At 45.8% G+C, this 8070-nt stretch overlaps 1 long non-coding RNA gene across 1 annotated transcript; it reads left to right on the plus strand.

The window, feature by feature from the left end:
• Positions 1-1847: 1847 nt before the first annotated feature.
• Positions 1848-3658, plus strand: LOC134757847 (uncharacterized). Its single transcript, XR_010132384.1, has 2 exons — positions 1848-2519; positions 2696-3658. It is a non-coding gene; the product is annotated as an uncharacterized lncRNA (long non-coding RNA).
• The last annotated feature ends 4412 nt before the right edge of the window (positions 3659-8070 follow it).

Consider the following 8070-nt stretch of genomic DNA (forward strand, 5'->3'; position numbering starts at 1 on the left):
TAGGGGTCCAATGTTTTCCCTGGAGGCATATATATATATACACACACACATTCCAGGGGCCTCTGAGGTGCCAAGACATGTGTGGGGTCCATCTGTTCACACTGATGTCCATGATCATTGAGTTCCTTTTTTATATCAACTATGTGACATTTCCTATAGTTTCCAGTTCCTGGTTAGAATTTGCAAAGTTGTCGACTATTTCTTTGAATAGAGTAGCTAGATCATGGGTCTACACCAGTCATCAAGCGGCGATTTCCCTGTTGGAAGCTCCAAGCAAATTGTCAGCTCCAGCATTCCACACAGCTGTGGGTGCCACACTCCTTTTCCTTTTAAAAGATGATGGTCTGCTAGTGGTGAATGCTCTCGGGGTTTTATTTGTAGGTTTTTCTTGTTGTCGCAAATGTCTATATTTCATCTTCACTCTTGAGGGATATTTTCCATGGGTAGAGGATCTAGGCTTTTCTTTTGGATTCGATTGTGGCTTTAAAAAGTCAGTTGACTGTTTATTTATGGCTTCTCTAAAGGTGATCTCTTTCTTCCTAAGGCTGTTTTAAAAGTTTTCGTTCCCTGCGTCCCTTCCTCCCACCCCATCCCCCTTCTTCCTTTCCTCCCTCCCTCCCTTCCTCCCTTCTCTTCCTCCCTTTCTCTCTTGTCTTCCTCCCTTTCTCCCATCCTCTCTTCTTCCCTCTTTCCTTCTTTTTTCCCTTCCTCCCGCCCTCCTTCCTTCTTCCATCATTATATATTAAAATATTTTCTTTCTTTTTCTTTTTTTGAGATGGAGTTTCGCTCTTGTTGCCCAGGCTGGAGTGCAATAGTGTGATCTTGGCTTACTGCAACCTCCACCTCCCTGGTTCAAGCGATTCACCTGCCTCAGCCTCCCTAGTAGCTGGGATTACAGGTGCCCGCCACCATACCGAGCTAATTTTTGTAATTTTAGTAGAGATGGAGTTTCACCATGTGGGCCAGGCTGGTCTTGAACTCCTGAACTCAGGTAATCCACCCGCCTTGGCCTCCCAAAGTGCTGGAATTACAGGCATGAGCCACCACTCCCAGCCTATTAAAATATTTTCTTCTGGGCCTTCCCTCCTTTTACTTCTTTTGATACCGCCATCAAATGCATGTCAGGTTGACTCACTGTGTACTCTATTACCCTCTCATCTGGTTTTTAATCTTTCTGTCTCCTTATACTGTAATCTCAGTGTTTCTTCTGCTTTAATTTTGGTATATGAATTATTCAGCTGTGTTCAAAGTGTGGTTAAAGTGACTTATATGCTCTTTAATTTTTATTATTGTACTTTTCACCTCTAGAAGTTCTTCTGAGTTCCTTTTTTATATCAACTATGTGACACTTCTTATAGTTTCCAGTTCCTGGTTAGAATTTGCAAACTTGTTGACTATTTCTTTGAAAAGAGTAGCTAGAATTGTTTTAGTCTGTGTATAGTGAGTTGAATATCTGAAACCTCTGTGAGTCTGTTTCTTTTGTCGGCTAGCCCTACTCATGGCGTCGTGTTTTCCTGAATGTTTAGTTGGTTGTCTTTGAATATGTCCAACTCCAGTTATTTCTGGGAATACCCAAAGGCACACCTGTTCACTATCACCCAGTGAATTGCCATGTGTTTGTCTCCTGTCATGGTAACATTTGCATTCAGGGAGAGGCCTCTGCTATCTGCAGAACTGTGTGAAATCACCTCATTTTTGCCTTCAATGAAGGTTGTCTCTTGCTGGTCACCACCACTTCCTCAAATGACTAATGCCACTCTTGCTCACAGTGCTAAGGCGCTAAGGAGTTTTCAGAGGGCTAGAGTGATTCTGCATCCTCTGGGGTTCTCAGGAAACGAGGCCACAGGGCCATCCGTGCATGAGTGACAGTGGGGTGGGGTGGATGAGCAGTGGCAGTGGTGGGCACCTATGCTGCTGGCGCCACAGCTTTTTATATCTTGGTGAAAACAACGCCTTGCATTTTCACTTGTAGATTCTCCGGCTACATTCCACAAGAACAAATTCTGGTCACAGAGGCCAGAGTAGACTATCAGTGTAATGGCCCTTCCCCTTTGATGATAGCAGCTTTTTTCAGGGGAGCAGGGGTGGCCAAACTTCTTAGCCTTATTTTATCTTCCTTTCTAGTTCTCCCCAGAGGCTGCTGGGTTCACCTCTCCCTCTGCCAGACAGACAGGCTCAGACATGCAAGAACGGAAGGGGGTGTGGGGGTTGGGGGGAGGATTAAGTTGGGGAAAGCCAGTCTTGTCTTTGTAGATTACCAGAACTGACACACGTACACACACGTACACTCACTCACTCACTCACTCACTCACTCACTCACTCACTCATCTATTCATCTATTTTTGGCCTAAGTGCCTTTGGACACTTCTTCGGAAAAGCACATGAACTCTTTGGAGTCTCCTGTTCCACTTGGTAAATTTCCTATAGCCACGCACTGAAAGTCCCTGCTGCCCTCCTTCCTCTGAGCTTGTGGGGCCCACAGATCCCCTGCTCCACTTCCTGCTTCATTTCAGCTGATGGTGAGTCTGGGGCAGGCCTGTAGGAAGGGCGGGCTAGGCGTGGGGAACTGCAGCACCCACCCCACCCCCCGCCCCAGTGCTTGTTGCCCCAGCCTCTGTCTCCCTCGCTGTGCCCTTCCCTTAAGCCCCACTCTTGGCCTCCCCAAAGACAGAGTTTGTTCTGTTTTTATTGATAGGATGACACTCCCTCGTTCTAATACCATCTGAATGCCTGAGCAATTACATCTTACAACCTCATGAAAAACACAGCAGCTTGTCACGATGAATGATGTTACCGTGAATAATGCAGTTTGAGTTCAAACTCCTTCTTATTCCAAGAATGAGTAAATATCCCTACTCCCTCCCCTCCCCATTGCATTTGGGTTTGACATGACATGAATCATTGTGGTTTTACTCCTGGGTAGAATTGTTTTTCTGTATTGCATTGCCAATTGATGGAAGGACAAAAAAAGGAAACTTACCAATGAGCAGTTTCAGATGAACTTAAATTCTCAGAAATCTTGAAGAATGAATGAACTATAACTTTTTGAAGTTGCAAAAATGTTCAAGTCGGAAGTGACCCATGGGAAGCAACCTGGTCCTTAATTCGGACTGGAAAGAAAATGGAGGCCCAGCGAGGGAACAGTGGCTTCCCCAAGGTCACACTGCAAGTGAGTGGTGGCACTAGTCACCCAGGAGTCCTCCTGACTCCACGGTATCCTGACCCCAGACCAGCAGCCTTATTTGTGGTTAAAGAACGTGGAAAAACAGCTTATGTTTGAATTTTAAAATCACGCCAGTACTAAAGATCTGCATTCCATGAATATTGAGCTTTGTTGTGTGCAGGTTGCTACGAATTTTGTAACTATTTTCTCTAAGAGCTGTCAGTATTTTACATATACAATTCCATTCTTTATTGTCCAGGGAAAAAGTTGCATTTACTGAGCAGTAAGAGGGTGATTTGAAGTCCCTGGGGTCCCCCACCCTTGTCTTTCTATGTGAGATTGTATTGCAGGGCTCACATTTATTCTCTCAGCAGCTCATTGCACAGACAGTGTATTTATTGAGCACCTACTGTGTGCCAGGAGCTATGTGGTAAGCTAAGCAGACAAAAACTCCTGCTCTCACAAGAAGAAAGAATAAACAAGCAGACAATTGCACCTATAATGTCGGCCGGGTGTGATGGCTCACTCCTGGAATCCTAGCACTTTGGGAGGTGACGATGGGAGGAATGCTTTAACTCGGGAGTTCAAGATAAGCCTGGGCGACCAAGACCCCGTCTCTACAAAAAAATCAAAAAATTAGCTGGGGGTGATGGCATGAGTCTCTGGTCCCTCGGGACCAGAGGCCTCGGGAGGCTGAGGCGGGTTTATCACTTGAGCCTGGGAGGTTGAGGCTGCAGTGAGCTGTGATCACACCACTGCACTCCAGCCTGGGCCACAGAGCGAGACCCTGTCTCTAAATAAACAAACAACCTAATGTCAAGTTAGGAAGTGTGGCAAAAAGGAACAAAGTCAGGGTGACTGCCATTCTAGAAAGGGTGGTGAGGGAAGGTCTCCTTGAACAGACCCTGTGGGAGTGGAAGGGTAAGTCACGAGACTCTCTGGAGGAAGAAGATTCCAGGTGGAAATGCCTTAGTGGGTGTTAAACGCTTTAACGGGTGTTAGCCAGAAAGCCAGAATGGCTGGAGCTGAGGGAGTAGAGGAGGCGGCATAGAAAATGAGGTCAGACATGGAGGCAGGGCCGGATCACAGAGGGGCACAGAGAACGAGGAGGGAACTGGATTTTTGGAAAAGATTGTGGCAAAATACAAAATATAAAATACAAAAATAAAATATAAACTATAAAATGTACTACCTTTACCATTTTAAGTATACAGTTTAGTAGTGTTAAGTACATTTACATCATTGTTCAACCCGTCTCCAGAACTCTCTGCATCTTGCAAAATTAAAACTCTATGCCATTTCAACAGTTCGCATTTCCTCTTCCCTCTCATTCGTGGCAACCGCCATTTTTCTTTCTGTCTCTGTAAATGTTAGTACTTGGGGTATCTCATCTAAGTGGAATCACACAGTGTGTGTCCTTTTGTGATAGACTTATTTCACTTTGCATAATGTCCTTAATATTCATCCATGTTGTAGCATGTGTCAGATTTTCCTTCCTTCTTAACACTGTGTAATATTCCATTGTACGCATAGACTACATTTAGCTTATCTGTTCACCTGTGGATGGACACTTGGGTTGCTATAGTGAATAATATTGCTGTAAATATGGGTATACGATTATCTCTTTGTGACCCTGCTTTTAATTGTTTTGGATATATACCCAGAAATGGAATTACTGAATCATGTGGAGATTCCGTTTTTGATTTATTTATTTATTTTTAATTTTTGAGATGGAGTCTCGTTCTGTCACCCAGGCTGGAGTGCAGTGACACGATCTCTGCTCACTGCAACCTCTCTGCCTCCTTGCACCATTAATTCTGAAAATGCAGGCCTGGATCCAACCGCCTTTGGGGACGGGTACCTGCCCACAGGAAGAGGTTGAGGAGACAATAATGTCACGAAAATCATCATCTTTGACTGGGAAATGGTGTGCAGAGTTTCTGGTGCCTTCTGAAGTGATTCTCGCACCTCAGCCTCCGTAGTAGCTGGGATTACAGGCATGTGTCACCAAACCCGGCTAATTTTTGTATTTTTAGTAGAGACGGGGTTTCATCATGTTGGCCAGGCTGGTCTCAAACTCCTGACCTCAGGTGATCCACCTGCCTCAGCCTCCCAAAGTGCTGGGATTATAGGTGTGAGCCATGCACCTGGCCTGATTGGTTATTTAAATTCTGAGATGGGGTATACTAATGTTTGAAAACCACAGGGATGGGATAGGTATAGGTGGGGAGGGAGAGCAAAAGTGGTATTTAGAATACATTACGTTTGAAAAACCTAATACACATTCTACATCCAAGTGGACATAGACGGAGTTATTTGAAGCTCAGAAGACACCTGAGTTGGAGACAGGAATTTGTGGATCATCTGATATATTTAGCATTTATAGCCACAGGGCTGCTGCCTGACTTTTTCTTCCCCCTGGGCAGTTTCGCTCTTGTTGCCCAGGCACGACCTTGACTCACTGCAACCTCTGCCTCCCAGGTTCAAGCGATTCTCTTGCCTCAGCCCCCCGAGTAGCTGGGATTACAGGTGTCCACCACCACGCCCGGCTAATTTTATTGCTTTTAATAGAGATGGGTCTCACCATGTTGGCCAGGTTGGTCTCAAACTCCTGACCTCAGGTGATCCACCTGCCTTGGCCTCCCAAAGTGCTGGCCAGGCATGAGCCACCGCACCTGGCCACCACTGCCTGTTTTTGTACCGCTTGGCAAGCTAAGAATGGTTTTCACATTTTTGTTTCTTTTTTTTTTGGAGACGGAGTCTTGCTCTGTCACCCAGGCTGGAGTGCAGTGGCACGATCTCAGCTCACTACAAGCTCCGCCTCCCGGGTTCACACCATTCTCCTGCCTCAGCCTCTCGAGTAGCTGGGACTACAGTTGCCTGCCACCACGCCCAGCTAATTTTTTGTATTTTTAGTAGAGACGGGGTTTCACCATGGTCTGGATCTCCTGACCTCGTGATCCGCCTGCCTGGGCCTCCCAAAGTGCTGGGATTACAGGCATGAGCCACCGTGACCGGCCACTGCTGCCTGTTTTTGTACTGCTTGGCAAGCTAAGAATGGTTTTCACATATTTGAATATTTGAAAAAAATTTTTCAAGAATACCATTTTGTGACACACGAAAATTATATGAAATTCAAGTTTCAATGTCCGCAAATAAAGTTTTATAGGAACATAGCATGCTCACTCATTTAGGTATTGTTACAGCTGCTTCCACACTACAGCAGCAGGGTTCAGAGGTCATGGCAGAGACCACGTGACCCCCAAAGGTGAATATACTTCCCTTTGTAGAAGCTGTTTGCCAAACTCTTGGCTAGGAGAGTAAGTCATGAGAGAAGAGAGAAGTGCATGGACTGAGGTCTGTCCAGGGCCTGTCAAGAGCCAGTAACCGTTGTGAGTCAAGGATGCCAAGATGGTGCCTGCTCCGTGAGCAACCAAGCCCAGGGGCCCAGCAAGCCAAGGCTGCTTGCCTCTTCCCCTGGGGCCAGCTGTGCATCTTGTGGATGGCTGAAGTTGAGCAACCCATAACAGGCTCCTGACCCACTGTGAGATGGTGGCATGTGAAAGGACCAGCATCCAACAGTCTTGCCCTTACTATATTAGTAATTTCCTGGGGCTACAGGAACTATTTACTACAAACTGAGTGACTTAAAACAATGGAAATGGATTCTCTCGCAGTTCTAGAGGGTATTCTTTCAATCAATCAAGGTGACAGCAGGGCCATGCTCCCAAAGACAGCTCTAGGAAAAGCTCCTGGTTTCTAGCGGCTGCCTGCACTCCTTGGCATTCCTTGGCTTACAGCTGCATCATTCCAGTCTGTGCTTTGGTCACCACGTGCCTTCATCCCTGGGTTGCTTCCATGTCTCTATGTCCAAATGTCGCTCTTCTTATAAGGATGTTAGTCATTGGATCAGGGCCCACCCTAATCTGGTATGACTTCATATTAATGTGATTGCATTGATAAAGACGCTGTTTCCAAATAAAGCCATCGTCACACGTATGGGGACTAGGACTTCAACGTATCTTTTTGAGGGACAAAATTCTACTCACTATATTTCCACACACATACAGATTTCACGTGGTTGAATCTAAGAGTATTTGGGTTCTTGCGATAAAAGGATATGGCCCGGTGACTAATCCTGGGGAAAGAAATAAAAAGAGAAAAAAACCTCTAGTATTGGTGTTAAGACGCTGAGTTTTACTTCATTTCCTCACCACTCCCTGCTGCCTTCAGGCAGGCCAGCTGCCTCCCTAGGGGCAGAATTGGAGAAAGAATACGTCTCTCTGATGTAACTAGTGCGCTCAGGCAACCCACTGTGGAGCTTCACAGTGGTTCTCTGCCAAAGATTCTGAGGCTTTTAGCCTGAGATGATATGTCAAAACCAGGGAGGTGCTCATGGGGGAAAGCAGCACTGGACAGAGTCTAGATGCTGCTTCCCTCAGGCTGTGATGACCTTCAACTGGCCCTCGTCCCCAAGAACCTCAGCTTCTTCCTCTGTATTAAGGAAATAACCACAGCCCCGTCTGTCTGTCACAATGTAGAAGCGGGGATGAGAAGTGAAAAGTGAGGTCTTGCAAAGGTCTTGCAAGTCCTCTGCAAAGCTAAGGGGTATTACTGGACAGCGACTTGGATGAGGATGGCCAGACATTGTCCTCCTTCAGGACCAGCTTCTCAGAGCAGAGTCTCCAAACATAATGTCGCTTCCAGATGACGCAAATCTGACATCAGAGAATGACTAAAAGCTTGCAACTTTGCTTTTAATCTGTTGTGGATCAAGTTTCTTTTCAAATAAATCAAAGTCTGTGAACTTAGGAAGGAGGAAAATTGCTGGATATCTTTTTTGGCGGAGGGATGGGGGGCTCTCTACCAATTTAACCATTTCAAAGTGTCCAATTCCGTGGTTTTAA

The sequence above is a fragment of the Gorilla gorilla genome, chromosome 22, assembly GCF_029281585.2.
Source record: "Gorilla gorilla gorilla isolate KB3781 chromosome 22, NHGRI_mGorGor1-v2.1_pri, whole genome shotgun sequence".
NCBI lineage: Eukaryota > Metazoa > Chordata > Mammalia > Primates > Hominidae > Gorilla > Gorilla gorilla.